The sequence below is a fragment of the Biomphalaria glabrata genome, chromosome 4 (assembly GCF_947242115.1).
Source record: "Biomphalaria glabrata chromosome 4, xgBioGlab47.1, whole genome shotgun sequence".
Classification (NCBI taxonomy): Eukaryota; Metazoa; Mollusca; class Gastropoda; family Planorbidae; genus Biomphalaria; species Biomphalaria glabrata.
In genome coordinates this window covers 44247135-44264838 of record NC_074714.1, presented here as the reverse complement: position 1 = coordinate 44264838, position 17704 = coordinate 44247135, and the positions used below count along the sequence as shown (strand labels likewise).

The window sequence follows — 17704 nt, the reverse complement described above, 5'->3', positions numbered from 1 at the left end:
TTCGGTTCGGTTGTGAGGTTCAAGTTACATTCGTTCGGTTCGGATTTGGTTTGTTTCTTATCTATACTTTCTTGTAGAAGCGGTCTAAATAAAAACAATACCCCTCCGAATAATAATTAGCATTAACGAGATCTAGAGTTGTTTTTTTTTTTCTCGAGAGCAGGTAGTGTACTTTGTTACGCTAGCATTAAAAAGATAAATCTAGATCTATTGTCATTTCGCTACATTCAAAAGTGGTCAAATAAACAATTGCAATTAATAAAACCAAATTTTCTTTTAAGAGAGCAAAATAGCAAGAGAATATAGAAATGGAAACGAGAATGTGTGCGAAGAACTAACATTTTGTTGTTTTTGATAATTAAAAGGGCTACTCAAATTAACGGGCTCAAAATATGAGAGCGTGTATGTGCCTGGGGCGCATTATGAAGCGGGTCTTTCCAAATCAAGTCAAAAGTCTATGTGGGAGAAATTAAGATGCGCAGGTTTAAAAAAAAGGTGGTTCCAGAGAGCGAAAAAGAGAGAGAAGAGAGAGAGACAGAGAGAGAGCGGGCCGTGAAACTTCATTGTGACATTTACACTAATTTACGGGCTAAAAAAGTTTGTTAGGTTGATCTTTAAAATGAGGCTCGTTTATTAAAATTTAAGAAAAAAAAAAAGAGAAGGGGGTGTTCCGGCCATAATAAATAATATAATGCCTGGAAACAACTCAACGGAGTAGCCGGTGCGTACTGCTAGTAATAAATGAAATTTGGTAGAGACACAATTGGTAAATTCATACATCTTAGAACCACACTTATTAGAAAACATGTTGCTAGAGACACATTATGTAGAGACACATTTGGTACAACGAAACTCGATATAAGCAAACCTAGTTGAGACATATATGCTAGAGACACATTTGATATAGTCAAACTTAGTTGAGACACATTTGGTGGAGACACATTTGATATAGTCAAACTTAGTTGAGACACATTTGGTGGAGACACATTTGATATAGTCAAACTTAGTTGAGACACATTTGGTGGAGACACATTTGATATAGTCAAACTTAGTTGAGACACATTTGGTGGAGACCCATTTGATATAGTCAAACTTAGTTGATGCACATTAGGTAGAAACATACTTGGCAGACACACACTTGTTAGAGACACACTTTATAGATTCACACTTCGTATAACCACACATATTAGAGTCACACTAGCTAGAGACACACTATGTAGAGTCACACTTGATAAAGCCACATCCGGTAAAGCCACACTTGGTATAGCCCTACTGGTTAAGTTATGCATCTGTATTCCGTCAACCATATTGCTCCATGCCAGTCACGGTCAAAATCGACTTCATTGCCCTTATCACTTGTGTTAACTCAGAGATCAATAGCCTATGTCCACACTGCCACCCGCCCCCACTGTGTACCTCACTCTATGTAATTGTTATAATAGCAATTTGCAAAAATATGCTTTGAGAGAGAGAGAGAGAGAGAGAGAGAGAGAGAGAGAGAGAGAGAGAGAGAGAAGATAACAAGAGAAAATGGCTGAGTGGGAGAGTGAATGTGAATGTGTGAATGAGAATGAATTGGGCAGTGTGACAAACCTGAACACTTCTAGCTAATCAATTGACTACATACCACACACGCACACACACGCGCACGCGAGTTCTACAGAAGTGGTCAAATCTTCGTTTAATCACGGCCGTGTCACTGGAGAAATTTGAACAGCATACCACAGGTTCAATTATCGGACTTCCGAGTTGAGTAATAAATGACCATGTTTCCCCAACAAGAGTTAAATCGTCAAACCAATATCAAGTAGTTAATTACTAGCCTCAATGGTATTGGTAATCACCTCGGGAAGGTATTGCAGCTTGCATACCATTAATAATATTCCCTTGACTTTGTGCACCATATGGAGGGCCCAAGCTAGCGGGATTACAGTTGAAATAGTTTTTAATGGAAACGATTTAAAAACGCTGCACACTTAACAGCTCACAATTTTGTCCCTTCAAAAATTTGGTTCAATTTATGGGATGATCTGCCGTGGAGATCGTTGTACTATTCTTAGAATCGAACTATCTTTTAAATATATAGTTTTTAACTGAGTAGAGTTTCTCTGAATAAATTGTCATAAATATAAAACAGAATTTAAAGAGAAAATATTAAGAACAAAGTTTTGATGAAATAAATTTATGATTATGAAATTTTTATAAACAAAAAAATTAAAACTTAATTAATATGCCAATGGCGGAAAAATTTGCTGTACTAGTTTTGGACACATATCCTGTCAAGGAGTACGCGACGTCTTCATGATCTGGGATACCGGGAAGCCTAAACTACGATCCGGGGGCTATATTCGGCCCATGATACAGTGCCCTATAAACGTCTGCCCATGGTGCATGATGAATCGGATGCTCGTTTCAATTGAACTGGGTGATCACTTTTACTGGTTGTGGCACGTGTTAAGCATGTCTGAATTGATATGGCTTCCAGGCCGATATGGATCTATCTTCCTGTGCTAGGTGTCTCGGACTGTCCGTCACTGTCTTCAAGATGGTCCTGGTTTTGAACTTTGCCCTCTGCATTCCCTCCGACCTCCTACAGGACGTTTGGGCTAGGACGTAGTAATCTTCAGATCTGAAGAAACGTCCGAATAAAAAACCAATCTTATCTAAAGGGGAAGAAATCCGCCCTTACAACTATATCTATCAATAATGTACACGTTATTTCCCTTATTCGATATGAAACAAAATAATTGATTACCAATAATTAATTGACTAATTGGTGTTTTTTTTTTAATTCGTTTTATTAGGTACTATAAATAATTGTGAAAAGTATCAACTTGATTAGAGAATGTGTGAGGGAGAAATAGATTTAACAATTATTTACGGGGACTAAACACAATAAATTTATCCGTATCTGTAAATACTGAAGTATTAGTTTCCCCTGTTGGTATCAAACTAAATAATTAATTACCTGTAATTAATTGTCTAATTGGTTACCTTTTTTTGATTGATTTATGTCTTGTCTGTGTCAATGAATGATTTTGCGAAGTTTCAACTTCATCCGAGAATGTGTGTGGGAGAATTAACGTGTACAAACGTTTTACCATACAGACTGACTGACTGGTTTAGAGTTAGTAGATGCAAGCTAAAGCATTGTCAGAATAGTTTGGTCACCGCTGATGTCTACCTACATCACTCTCTTTCTGACATAGAACAAGTTTTCCCATGACTGCCTAAAAAAAAACTTTATGTGAAACGAGAAAGTAAGGGAGGGGTAAGGTCTGCTGTTAATATTGCCTTTTTATTGATTTGGTCATTGATAAGGAAAGGGCGTGTTTGGATTAACAGGGGAGGGGGGAATAGCACTAACAGTCAATTTTATAGACGCTTGTAAATTGGTTTTCATTCCTCAGTGATGGCTAATGGCGTCAATGCTTGTTTGTTTTAGGACAATGAAAACATGGCGGATAGACTAATAATGCACGGAACTATGTCTGGTTTGCCTGGAACGTTTTGTCTGTTGTTACAAATTTATTTCTTCACATCGAGCTTTAATCTGGTATTAAACTATAACTGTATTGCTGATAGACATACAGGTGTGTGGGTACTGTCTGACCTTAGTGACCTGAAGAGGGACCATCCAGGACGTATTAACTGGTTGTATTAATAGCGTTGTTGCTAAAGTTTCGTTGTTTGTAACGTGAAAAAACATTTTTAAAAAATACTTTTAAAAAAAAGATTATATTTAAATTTGTTATAGATCTAGACTAAAAATAATAAATCTGCGCGATTACAAATGCTTCTTACAAAGCTTATATCAACTCGGTCTCACTGTCTGTCTGTCTGTCAGTCTGTCTCGATGTCTGTCTGGTAAAAAGTTTGTACATGTTATTTCTCACACACACATTCTCAGATCAACTTGAAACGTTTGTGTACTGAGTTCGATTTTATTCAAAAGACTATTTTGTATTATTACTAAAGTCAATTACATTCATTTCATATCAAGTTGAATTTGTCTATATTGTACTGAAAGTTATAATTTAGCTAGCTACACTGTTTCTCACATTCTAAGAGGAGAAATGACACGTAAAGAAATATATATATTTGTCAAATTGTCTATTAGTTAAATATTAAATGCAAAAGGTTTCTACCAAAGTAGTTTCAGAACATTTTCATTTCATTTTTGTAACTTTTCGGTCATGTGCTCGCGAGATGAGTGTTGGAAATTAAAATGGCCCGCTGGTCGAATCAGGTTGGGCATCACTGGTTTATGTGATAGCCTAAAAACTCTCCATATCACGGGGCCGCCTCTGGATCTATATTTCAAAAGCAGGAACTTTGTGAGCAATTTTAAATTTAAATTATTGTAAAAAAATATGTGAACACGTATGCTCAAGCAGGAAAAATAAATAATGAAATTTAGAAAGAAACAAATGGCCAGAGAAATGGGGAAGCTGGTGTGTTTAAAGATAAGGGGGGAAAACCCACGTGAAGTTTAAATCCAGTTAAAATGACTTCCCCTTCTGTTGTGTGATAAATAAATCAATCCGACAGCGTGGTCCCAGGTCTGTTCAATGTTTACTTATGAGAGCAGGGAGGGGAAGGGGGCGCGAAGGGATGGACAGAGGTGGACAGATGACAGAAAAATAAAAAGAAGAGGTGAGCATGAGGGAGATAATCTTATGAAGATAAACGGAGTTGTCTGTAAGGCCTACTTTGAAGGTTCTGAATGGTGAACAATTTATCAGCGGTGACGTCATCACAATCGAATCCATTAGTTGGTGATTGACCCAGCTTTGCAGAGGTGACGAGTGTTGTGTGTGTGTGTGTGTGTTTGTTTATTTGTTTGTTGTTGTTTTTGTTTTAGCAGGGGGGAGTTTCTCCCAATCTTAAATAGATGTACTGTTTAACATATTTTTGTTGACCTAGCTTCCATATATTCCCCCTCCTTCTTAATTTTTTTAAAAATCTCTTTTTAAACTTTTCCTTACAATTCATCAACATATATGCCATTAAACAAGAGATACGACATCCAACAACAGATACGACATCCAGCAACAGATACAACATCCAACAACAAAGTCTAACAACAGATATCACATCCAACAACAAATATCAAGCGACAAGTAGACACCCAGATACGACATTAACAAAAAGTACGACATCCGCCAACAAGTATGACCTCCAATACGATGTATAAAAACTGACACAGTACTCTTCAACAAATACGACATCAGGCAAGAAATCCGACATTCTGCAAGAAACACAACATTCAGCAAGAAATAGGACATCCAGCAAGAAATTTGATGTATAAAAACAGACACGATACTCATCAACAAAAACGACATCCAGCAAGAATTACGACATCCAGTATCAGGTGTTTTCTTTACTCATGTATTTTATTGCAGTTTAGAACAACAATCTTGCCAGTAACTCTAGACAGAGAAAAAAAAAACTTACAAGAAAACAGTACATTCTACCTGCACAAAACGAAAGCAGAAGATTTTGTTCTATTAGAAAAACCAAAAAGAAAATTATATCTATCTCTTTCTGGAAATAATTAGTTTCACTGAAAAATCTCGCCACGGCGAGAATCTCGCTTGAGCCACGTGGCCTTGAACTTTACATTAATTTCAGTTTCATATACATACTGAGCTTGTGAATATTTTATGAACAAAAACAGAAAGTGCTTAATTAGTTTAATATACACGGAATTATCTCAGGAAATAGTTCACGCCAATGTCCAGCTAACGAGAATCATTAGACTGCAAACGATGTCTTCATTTCAGCAGCAACACATACACACACACACACACACACAATGTTTCAGAAGACCTGTGAGCTTCCCTAACGTTCATTACAACTAGACATTTACCCAACGTCCACGCCTGGACTTTACAACTAGACATTTACCCACCGTCCACGCCTGGACCATACAACTAGACATTTACCCAACGTCCACGCCTGGACTTTACAACTAGACATTTACCCACCGTCCACGCCTGGACCATACAACTAGACATTTACCCAACGTCCACGCCTGGACCATACAACTAGACATTTACCCACCGTCCACGCCTGGACTTTACAACTAGACATTTACCCACCGTCCACGCCTGGACTTTACAACTAGACATTTACCCACCGTCCACGCCTGGACTTTACAACTAGACATTTACCCACCGTCCACGCCTGGACTTTAACAAATAAAGATATCAATCAAAGGGGTATAGTAATTAAATAAGAAAAAAAACATTATCAGGAGGAGAAACACAAAGGAGACTAAAGAAACAAAAAGGCGAATGCAGAATAATAAAAGCGAATGTAGGGACAGAGTGGCGAGCGGTACAACAGGGGCTCGAATGTAAACGTCAACAAGCAGAATACAAAAATCCTTTTAAAAAAAAAAATAATCTTATTTAAGAGAAAGAACTAAATATCTTAATAATGTTGAAGTGAACTCCCTTTTTCGATATCAAACGAAATAATTAATTATCTATAATTAATTGACTAATTGGTTGACATTTACATTTATTCGTGTTTTGTTAGGTACAATAAATAATTATTTAAAGTTTCAACTTAGTCTGAGAATGGGTGTGGGAGAAATAAAGTGTTCGAAATTTGTAGACAGAGTACAGCTTTGTAAAAAAAAAAAAAAGAAACTATTTAAATTGAAACAAATCTACATTCAATGTGCTTGTCACTCTTACTTAACATTTCTCTTCTTTTTTTATTATTGATTCGTGTCTTATCTATGCCAATGAATAATTTTGCAAAGTTTCAACTTGATCTGATAATGGGTGTGGGAGATATAACGTGTAGGCCTACATACTTTTTACCAGACAGACAGATAGACAGACAGAAAGACAGAGTGAGTTAGTGTAAGCTTTGTAAAAACAGAGGGACGAGTGTAAATGTCAAATACAGAACAAAGTCAAAAGAGCAACTTTTTTTTTTTCATGTAGCCTTCTGGTTAATGAAATCTTTTTGTGTTCGATCGATTTGAATGAAATGTGGAAGTTTAGAGTCCATAGATACCACACTGAGACTTAAAGTTTTTAATTAGTTTTGACTGTAAATTTCCCCGGCCAGTAGTCTCATTAGTTTTTTAACGTCATTGTTGGTCTAACTTCGATAGTTCTCCCTCCGTAAAGGGAGACAAGTTTGTTTGTTTTTTTAAAAAAAAAAGGTCATATTAGCTGATAAAATGAAAAAAAAAAATCTATTAAACCTGTTGTTTTTTTTTTAAATCTTCATTCTGGAGAGTAACTAAAACAAACAAAAGAGATAGCAAATACCCCCCCCCCCCATGTCTGTCTCTCTACCAGCTAGCACATTCAATGCTGGGAAGCTAATAATAATAGTGTTCATTGCTTATTGATCTCTCATTCCTCGTATACCTACAACCGAGGCCCAGCAGAGGGCACTGGAGGAACAGAAAATGGGGGGTGGGGGGGGGGAGTACATAAAAGATAAAGGTTGGGGGCATGGAACAAAAGAAGGCGCTGTGAAAGTAATGATTGTGACATCAATAGGAAGAGAATATAGTTCCATCGGATTCTGAATGCCAGCGTTTGTTTTCTGTGCGTATGTGTGATGGAGGAAGGCGTATGGTGGGAGTTCATGGTAAAATTAATTGGCGGATGAATACAATAAGTGTACAGAAATCGACACAAATTAAAGGACGGGTGGAATCGTTGCTTGAACTGCCTTGCTTACCAATGTAGAAAGTTGGAGAACGGTTAACCAATTCTAGAAAGTAGAATATTTAGCAACATGGGTAGATCACATTAGAACTCTTCGCAAAGATAGTAAGGTATAAAGATAGTAAGGTATAAAGATGGTAAGGTATAAATATTGTTAGGTATAAATAGTGTTAGGTATAAATATTGTAATTTATAAAGATAGATAGTAATATATAAAGATAATAATAGATAAAGATAGGTAGTAATGTATAAAGATCGTAAGGTATACAGATAGATATTAATGTATATAGAGATTAAGGTATAAAGATAGATAGTAATGTATAAAGATCGTGAGGTATAAAGATAGAGAGTAAGGTATAAAGAGAGTAATGTATAGTATAGTTCGTCCAACGTTATATAATGATGACCGCTATTGACATTAATGTTGAGGGCTTTTTCACCTATATGATCTTGGAATGTACAACTGCACACTGGGCAAGCTATAACAGCTGGAGCTTGTGATATCTGCCTTCATTTTCTTTTCTGGCGCTTTCCTTCAGCTAAAGCTGATTTCTTGTCCTCAGCCATTTTTACGCCAGATTGTTCGCCGCCGCACCACGGTTGCATGAAGGCTCTCAGACACTCTTTGAGATTGTCCTTGAAAGTTTTCATTCACCACTTTAAGATCATTTTTTTCCCGTTGACTGACAGTAAAGAGGACATTTAGGTATGCAGGAGTCATCCATTTGGATTAAGGCCTACCCATCGCAATAGTAATATACAAAGATAGAAAAAAAAGGAAACGAAAAGGTTTCAGCATGATGGCCTTTTAGTACTTTCGTCAAAGCTTCTGTCGGTTTAATGCTTGATTCCATTGCCTTTGGCTAATAAGATTGAAAATACATTTATTTTTGTTGTTAAAATGTATATTTTAGAAGCAATAACTGATTCGCAATTGTATTTTTCATCAATGTGAAGATCGTAGGCTAGATATGTGTGTCTTAGCAGCAATGTTTTGATAAAAGCTTGTCTTCAAAACCATTTCAATATCAACATTTAGTGTTGCCAACTTAAAGCTACATCGCCGACGTAATGGGGCACTTCCGAACTGCCAACTACAGACATTGCTCTTAAAATTGTATGGATTTTATTTCTCAGTATCATGTTGATTCTTTAAAAAAATGTCCTAGTTCAATCTCCATCATGAGATTTCAACCTTTATCAACAATCTGGAGACCAATCGTCATAGAATGCATTAACACTGACATGCAACGTCTCAAGATGTGGAGACCAATGGTTGGTTGCCACGTCACAGGTCTGTACGACGTGGCGACGAGCTATTGGTCTAAATTGCCCACAAGTTGCGACGTTGCTGGTCAGTGTTGAGTCCTTCTATATCGAAAGGTCTCGGTCAAAGTGCGATCTCCAATGTAATTATGACGACTAGAAAATTATAGAAACTAAAGCAGCACTTGAAAAAAAAGTGTGCTTGAAAAGGTTACTGTCATCTTGACATTATTGATCTTGAAATATGGGATTAATCAAACCTGCTTCAAACATCTTCAGCTGTAATGAAAACACCAACAATACGGAAAATTAAGAAGATCCTCAATACAATTGAACCCGGTTATATAAGGCTACATTTGATGGTGATGGCTGAATGGTAGAGCACTTGGCTTCCAAACACAGGGATTTCGATCCGCGATATGCAGGACGCCCCTGAAATTCAGCCAATCCTGATAGATACCGGATATAAGTTCTGGAAGTAAAGGCGGTTGTCCTGGCCACTCGTAAACAGTCTCCCTTACAAACAGACGAGCATTATATCTTCTAAGCCAATAGATCGTAAAGTCTTAAATTACTATATATATGTATATATAGCATTGGAATATATTTTTTTAACCCTCGACACCATGGAAACGGCGGTTTGATAGATAAACGGGAAGGTCAAGGCCAAAGTACCCTACGTGGGAGGATGGGATAGGAGCATGAGACACGTGATCAATAAAAGCGAGCTGTATCCGAGGGAATTTATCCATCGGGTGAATGGGAGCGGGTGGTGGAGGGAAGATTCGACCACTGTGGGGTGACTGAGAGAGAGAGAGAGAGAGAGAGAGAGAGAGAGAGAGAGAGAGAGGGAAGGAATCGGTTTGGGGCAGTTGGCGGTCAGCGGTCAGATGGGACTGCCGACAAAAGATTTCAATAATTATTGTCCTGCAAACGATCATGGTGAGCCTATGTAAAATCCCAGAATTCAAGAGTTTTATTTTGATTGTTTTTGTAGCCAAAACATAGTGTCGTTATGTTTTATACTAGTGGGTGGGACTTGTAAAACTAGATTATAATCAGTCAATGTTGCGTAATAGCAGGCTAAAATATACTAACAAATAGTATACTTTATGTGTGTATAACTACTTACTTTATTTTACTATCGTTTTTTTTTAACATATTACCACATTTTCAGTATCCCCCTCCCCATCAGTGGCATAGCAATGGTGGGGGAAGGAGGGGGAGATTTAGAATATTCCCTCGGGCCCCCACTTGAGTGGGGCCTCACAATGAGTGTTTTTTACATTAAATTAAAATATTACGCAAAATGCAGGGGCACCGAAACAGGTCAAGCCCCCCCCCCCCCCCCGGGCCCCCAAACGATGGAAAATTCATAGTTACGTCCCTGCTCCCCATGCATTGTTCTTCTGTAATTTTCATCAATTCACTCTTTCGGTGTGCGGTGCCTGATTGGTTGAGTGCTTGGCTTCTGAACCTGGGGTCCTACGTCCGAATGTCGATGAATACTGGGTTTTGAATTTCGTGATTTTTTAGGGCGCCCCTGAGTCCAAGCGAACTCTAATGGGTACCTGACTTGAGTTTGGGAAAGTTAAGGCTGGTGAGCGTTATGACACCCTGGTCGTTAACCGTTGGCCAAAGAAACAGAAGACATCGTCTGTCCTTTAGGTCGCAAGGTCTGAAAAAGGATTCTTTCGACATGTCAACACTAATCACAGAGTTTGTCATAAATGACCAGTGGCGGTCAAAAGATGCAAATCGACTATTTAAAGCTGATTTGAAAGTAAATGGGAATAAATAATGTCCGTTTAGAGGAGTCCGTATTCAGCACTAATAGAAGTGGCATCATATAATATATGCGGCTTTCTTATTGTTCCACTCTAACGACTCCACTTCCTCTAATTGAATGTAAGTTTAATATATATGAAATGGATTATCATGTTTATTTCCCTTTGTTTTGGGGGATTAGGAAAAAAAAACTTTTTTATTGTGCATCTTTAAAGCTACAGAATGCTCAATCCCTTATTTTCCAATCGCGTTTCTGCACATGTAAAGGGAGAGAATTTCAGGGTTCCGGGGGGAGGGGAGGGGGATTTCCGTGCTACCTTTCGCTGCTCATCAAACACAACCAAGCTCAAGTTAGGATTCGAACTCGTCTCTTCCACTTTGGTTAGTAGCCAAATAATATACTACAGTTGTTGGCTTAAATGTTCTATTTCATGTTTATGCCATTTTTTTAAATTAATATTCATTAATTGTTATCACAATACATGAACCGATACATGAGCAGAAAGTTTCTGTGAAAACATACATGTCTCAGGTTACACACAATTGACCTCATTCACCAATCGTAAACAAACAACATTTAGTCACGTGATAATATTGATAAAACAACGAAAAAATCTGTCACGTGATAGCCACTGTGTATTAACATTAGATCGTAATTTGTATAGAAGAGATAGGGTATCACGTGGCTAAAAGTTGTTTGTTTACGATTGGTGGATGAGGTCCATTGTGATGCAAAAGGAAGTAAAAAGATAAAAAAGAGTCCGGGAAAGCAGGAGGAAGAATTATTATTATTCCCTCTTTCAGACCCTGCGATCTATGTGAAGCTCATCGGTTGCTTTGGACGACGAGGGTATCATGTGGCCAGCACAACGACCAACCATCTTTTCTTTCACAAAACTATGTCAGGTAGAGCTGTTTGGACTCCGGAACGTCCTAAAAGGTGCGACGTATGAAATACCATTCCTCCCCCGGTACTCGATCTCGAGATCCTCGGTTAGTAAGCCAAGCTAAGATGATGGCTATTGCATTTTGTGCATCTTTCGAATTCTTCTGGTCTAATCATATGAGTTTGTCCATAAATAGAGATCAAGATAAACTCTTTTATGAATCAGTATGCGTACATTCAAAGTTCAATTACCGGGTACTATTACTCAGAGGGGATGATACTATGTCAACAGCTTTCTATATTAAAAATGAATAAAAAATTAATAAACATGTGGCAAACCTCGCCTTTCATGTATTTTTCTCCGCTAGCTCCTCCCCCCCCCCAACACTGACACCCCACCACGCCATAATTTGCCTCCCCAAAAACTTTTGTCTAAGCCTCTCCCAACTGACACAATTTTTTATCCTCAGATGGAGGCAACAAACTTCTGAAATCCCTCGGGGGTCTCCCAGGACGCTCCCGCGAAAGTCCTTGCCAATTACTCCTCTTGAGAGCTTCTTGACTGTCTTAGTGCCAAAACCTGAGTGACCAAACAATAGCCACTGTCCTTAGGAAGCAAGCTGTTCTTCCTCCTTGCGCGTGTACACGCGTCTCGTGGCGTGTAAATATTAAATGTGGGAATACATTTACCTCCCCTTGTGGAGTAGGCCACCGCGATAAAGCCCCTTGTAGAGTTGCTTGCCAGGGTAAAGCCCCTTGCTGGGAATAGATGTGGGTTTATGAAATGTTATAGATTCAGAGTCCCCCGCGTGTGTTCCCAAGAGAGATACGCCAATGCCAACAGTGCTTCCGAACTAATTCTAGTTGCTGGTCATTTTTTTTAAAACTCATCAACCAAAAAGTTTTTATTACAAAGCTTATATCAATTCACTTTGTCTGTAGGTCTGTCTGGTACAAATCTTTATTTTATTTCTTCCACTCCTTATTCTTCGATTTAGTTCAAGCTTTGCACAATTAATTGTCGATGACAACAGATTAATCAATGAAAAAAAAATTACCAATTAGTGGTAATTATTTAAATTTTTTATGAAGTATTGAGATGGTGCAGTAATTGTAAGATTTATTCTCTATAAAGCTTTGTTTTCTTTTGAAGTTTTTTTTTTATTTTGCTAGTTGTTGTTATGAAATTTCTTTTTACCTTTAAATTTTGCAGAATGTTTCAAAAGTTTATAGTTTCAACCGTCTAGAGCTTATATCCCTAGCACACTCCAAACGACGTCAATTTGATTACGTTTTCATATTGTAGAATTGGATTAACAAAACAGAAAACTTTACACAGTTATTAATAAGATTATTCAGCTTCCGTTATGTTTGTCTGAATGATTCGGAATGAAAGATTATTACCTCCTAACTTGACTTTACCGCAAAAAAAAATAAAATATTTTTTTTTACCTTTACAACAGTATTTGGTCTTTGATCTGGTTAGAACTCCAGATCTGAATCTCTATCTACACACGACAGATACCTGAATGTAGAACTATTGAACATACAAAAGGTGAGAGGAGAGAAGTGTTATTACATTCAGAAATAGATTTCAAATGTTCATTTGGTTTGATTGTAGACCAATCGATGGGCAGAACAAAACCCAGGAAACAAAATTGCTTGTATTTGCTCACTGTCCACGCCTAGCGTCTCATTTTCCCAAAGACACGTGACATGATTGCACGAGACGAGCTCTGCGTTGGCGACATGTGACACTTTGAGCTGATAAAGAGTTTCTTTTTTTTTTTTTTCAAATTGTCTTGGCAGGGGCAGTTAGCGGGCGGCGATAATGATTCCAAGTTAAACCCCAGTCCTCAATACAATAACAACAGAGTTAACTACATCATAATATAGCGCAAGTGTTCATTTTTTCAAAGCTTACTCACTCTGTCTGTCTGGTAAAAAATGTGTACATTTGTTCATTTAATAACAATTTATTTCAAAGACGAATGTACTTTCTAATACAAAATCTTAATTTTGACATTATGCCTACCCAGACAGGGCCCTGCGCATTCCTTTTCACATAGGGCCCCGCAGTTGTTTGGGCCGGCCCTGTATCTTGGAGAAGGTTACCGTGCTTCTTTTAAGCTGTCAGTAAATGAAGCTTAGCTGCAGTCAAAACTGATATAAAAATTATTAGTCGGGATTCGAACTCAAGCCCCCTCCTCCCTCGGTCAGTTAAATAAAAAAATGGGTTTCGCCTCACAGCCACTCATCTTGAAGTTTTCAATCAAGGAGACACTTCTACCACAGAAATGTTTGAATCCTGTTTCACTCAGACAGCAGGAAAAGTCTTGAACGTAGCAGATTCACGGTAGTTAATGAGTTTTAAAAAAATTAATAAAACTCAGACACACTCGGCGCTGACCTATATACAAACTCGTCATCAATAGATAATGAACAAGTGGAGACTGTATCGTCAATTAATATGATTTGCAACGAGATGGAAAAAAAACAACAACAAACGAACGGGCTTGGAGTGGTGGGTAGCAGAGAGAGAGGGTGATCGATATCTGGTCATGCCCTACCATAGCTGGGTAGGTTACTGCATGAGAGCAAGAGAGACGATGGCAAATATAATAAAGCAGCACTTTTAGTTTGTTCTGTATGGAACGTATTTGGCTGAACCAAACAGAGAGGGAGAAAACAATGACTAATTAGGTTTCATGAAAGAGTTGTTTTTCCTTTTAGCCCAGCATAGCATCGATTTTGTATTTGATTAATCCAATTCATGACAATATACAGCTTTTTTAAAATTTCTTTCTAAGAGTGCTTTAAGCTTTAGGTCTAAGTAGTTGATTTTTGGACTCCTTGAATCGACTATGTTTCTTCTTGCTAAGCACTTTTTAGTGTATCAGTAGAGCTCTATTATTCCTGAGAGACATCCCTTTTCAAATGTAACGCAGGTAAAGACGGTGTTTGCTTTGGTGGCAGAGGAGCCAGCCATTTATCGTTCGGCACGAATTTCTTCCAGAGCTAAATCCAGTGTAATTTTGTTGCAGTCCGTAGCTTACTTTGTCACCATCTCTCTCCGCGTGGGGCTAACTTCCCGTTTGATTAGATCCACATATCGAAGGTCGGGACCACCAGTTTTGACAGGTTGACCACAGGTTGACCATGAAAGATAATTTTCGGGTTACGTTCATCCTCCATCCTGAGTACAAGCTAGAGCAGGCGGTGTTGTCTGAGGAGTTTAGCGCAAAGTTTTGTTGTTTTATTTTTGTTCAGTTCAAATGATAATTATCACAATTAAATTTTAGTGTTGTAGTCTTTGACTTCTAATTATAATTTGTATATACTTATATTTAACTCATCATTCAGCATGACTGCACTCATAACATAGAGAACCCTACATGAATATATAAAACATATGATTACAAATAATCACAATTCTTTGACAATTATATAGATCCAAAAGGTCACATAACTATGCATAATTTATTTCACTTTTACTATTTGTCTATGACATACTATAGTTTAAATGTATACAACTTCCGGCCTCTGTCAGCAGACGATCTCTTCCACTTCCTTAATTCCATCATTCATTCTAGAATGCTAATTTAAAAAAATGCTACCTCATAAGATGAGCACAGAAGACATAACAACTTTGTCAGAGAAAGGATTTGTCTGCGTAATAATGACAAAATTTGTAGGTCATATCTGGAATTTGCATACATTTGTGAAATACTGTACATCTCCTTAATCTTTGCATTAAAAATGTATGCATTATCAACATGTTGTACAACTTAAGAATCGAAAGTCTAAATAGATGGGCTCTTGGTTGTACGAAGTTCTCGTAACGAAACCGACAGTCAGTGATGCTTTAATCCTTGAATGTGTCGATGCTAAAATTTTAACAAAAACAAATTTAAACTTAGATCAAAGTATTATTATTTGAGTAACACTGCTACTCGGAGTTATGCCCTTGGATCTTTATAGTTGTACAGAAACAAGCGCTTTCAAACAAAAAGAAAACTGTTTTTATTTTAATTTACAAAGCTTATACATGTATCAACTCCCTTTGTCTGTCATCTACAGATCAAGTAACTATTTCTTTCTGTCACTACCTGTTCCATTACAAAGTTTAAACTTTGCACCATTATTCATTGCTGAATACAACTAGTTTATTAATAAGTGATACTTAATTAATTTTATTTTATATTGAAATATGGAAATAAACTTAGCAGTATTGAAAGACATGACCGTAATTATGCGGTTCTTTCCCTTGCTTTTCATAATTTTTTTCTTGTATTTTGCTCGTTTTCTTCAAAATACAGTCAAATGTAAGTTTCCATCAGAATGGTAAATGTCACACAAAAATAAGAGGAGGAATATAGGATTTTCTTTTGTACCCCCCACCCCCCACGCACACACTTTCCAATGCCCCAAAACTTTTTTTACCCTAAAAAAAACAATACAATAAATAAGTTAACTCATATAGGAGAAACATAGCCCCGCGTGGTACGTTTATGCATTGGTTAGATTATAGGGTACCCGACAGACTCGTGGTAGTTGTGCGGTGAATTATTCCCTGAAGTGTCTTGAAATAGGTGACCATTTACATACATAATTTTGCATATAAACGATTACTCATTTTTTTTTCTCAAAAGAGCGCTTCCTATTATTATTAAATTTACAATAAATGCGAATGTATAAGAAAGCGAAAGAAAACCCACGAAAACAACTGTGGACACGTTACCTTCAAGTTTTGTTTTGCCCTGTGTGGATAATTCCGTTGAAAAGTGAACAAATATAAAGACGCGATGCATGAACAGATGAACAACACTTCAATGTCCACCAACGTAAATACAGAAATACATTTTCCCCATCGCCGAGTGCCACTGCTTCCAGTGACAGAGGGCGCTCACAGCATCAACGGCGGGCGTCTTTAACTTGCGGCGTTAGGGCAGGGCGCCGCATGTCTGGAAGCAAGATATAAAGAGAGAGAGAGAGAGAGTGAGTAAAACAAAATGGAGTAAAAATATTATATGTGTGGGCGGAGTGAGAGCCAACGAGAGAGAGAGAGAGAGAAAGAGAGAGAAAGAGAGAGAGAGGAGAGAGATAGGGAGGGAAGATATATGCTTTGGGTGCATTCTCGAGGTAGAGATCAAACTCGTCAATTGATAACTGTTTGAGACTTGGCATCACCCCGGAGGATGAGGACAAAGATCTGCACCCTCAAGCCCAGCCGCCCTATCTTTCACGGCTATTCTTGACACGTGACCAAGAGTGTGACCTTCAACAAGGGGCAGTCAAAATGTCACGAAAATAATCTTGCGAATCAGAGGTGCCTAACCTCTACCAATAAAAGGGCCGAAAAAAAATGTTCTTCCAGTCCAACGGAATGCCACCACTTCGACATCATTTTACCATGGGGCAGAAGTTCTCAAACGTTTTTGACAATGGGACCCCTTTGTGAAAAAAAAGCATCATAAATACATGTTATATATTACTATATGTTACAACACAACATTTTGTGGAAGGAGTGTTTATAGAGATTATAGCTTGTGCTTAAAATAAACTGTTTACAAATTGGATGAGGTTGATGAGATTTAGAGAGTATTTAGATAGGTCCGGCTCAATGTTTGTAAGTAGCAACCGAGAATTTCAACAAGCACAAACTTCTGTTCCATACGGAAATAAATCTACGTTGTACCAAATAAGAAGTTGAAGAAGACAAGAAAGCTGCCAACTTCTATACAATTAAATAAATCTATGTTGTACCCAATAAGAAGTTGAAGAAGACAAGAAAGCTGCCAACTTCTATACAATTAAATAAATCTATGTTGTACCCAATAAGAAGTTGAAGAACACACGAAAGCTGCCAACTTCTATACAATTAAATAAATCTATGTTGTACCCAATAAGAAGTTGAAGAAGACAAGAAAGCTGCCAACTTCTATACAATTAAATAAATCTATGTTGTACCCAATAAGAAGTTGAAGAACACACGAAAGCTGCCAACTTCTATACAATTAAATAAATCTATGTTGTACCAACTAAGAAGTTGAAGAACACA

The 17704-nt window shown here is 37.5% G+C and overlaps 1 protein-coding gene across 2 annotated transcripts in view; it reads right to left on the bottom strand.

The window, feature by feature from the left end:
• The window catches only part of LOC106062465 (voltage-dependent calcium channel subunit alpha-2/delta-3-like), a 239117-nt gene extending 222558 nt beyond the window's left edge, over positions 1-16559 (bottom strand). For both annotated transcript variants that reach the window (XM_056026032.1, XM_056026034.1), the window contains exon 1: positions 16385-16559. The gene's annotated coding sequence lies outside the window, so the exon portion shown is untranslated. The remainder of the gene's footprint in view (positions 1-16384) is intronic.
• Positions 16560-17704: the final 1145 nt, after the last annotated feature.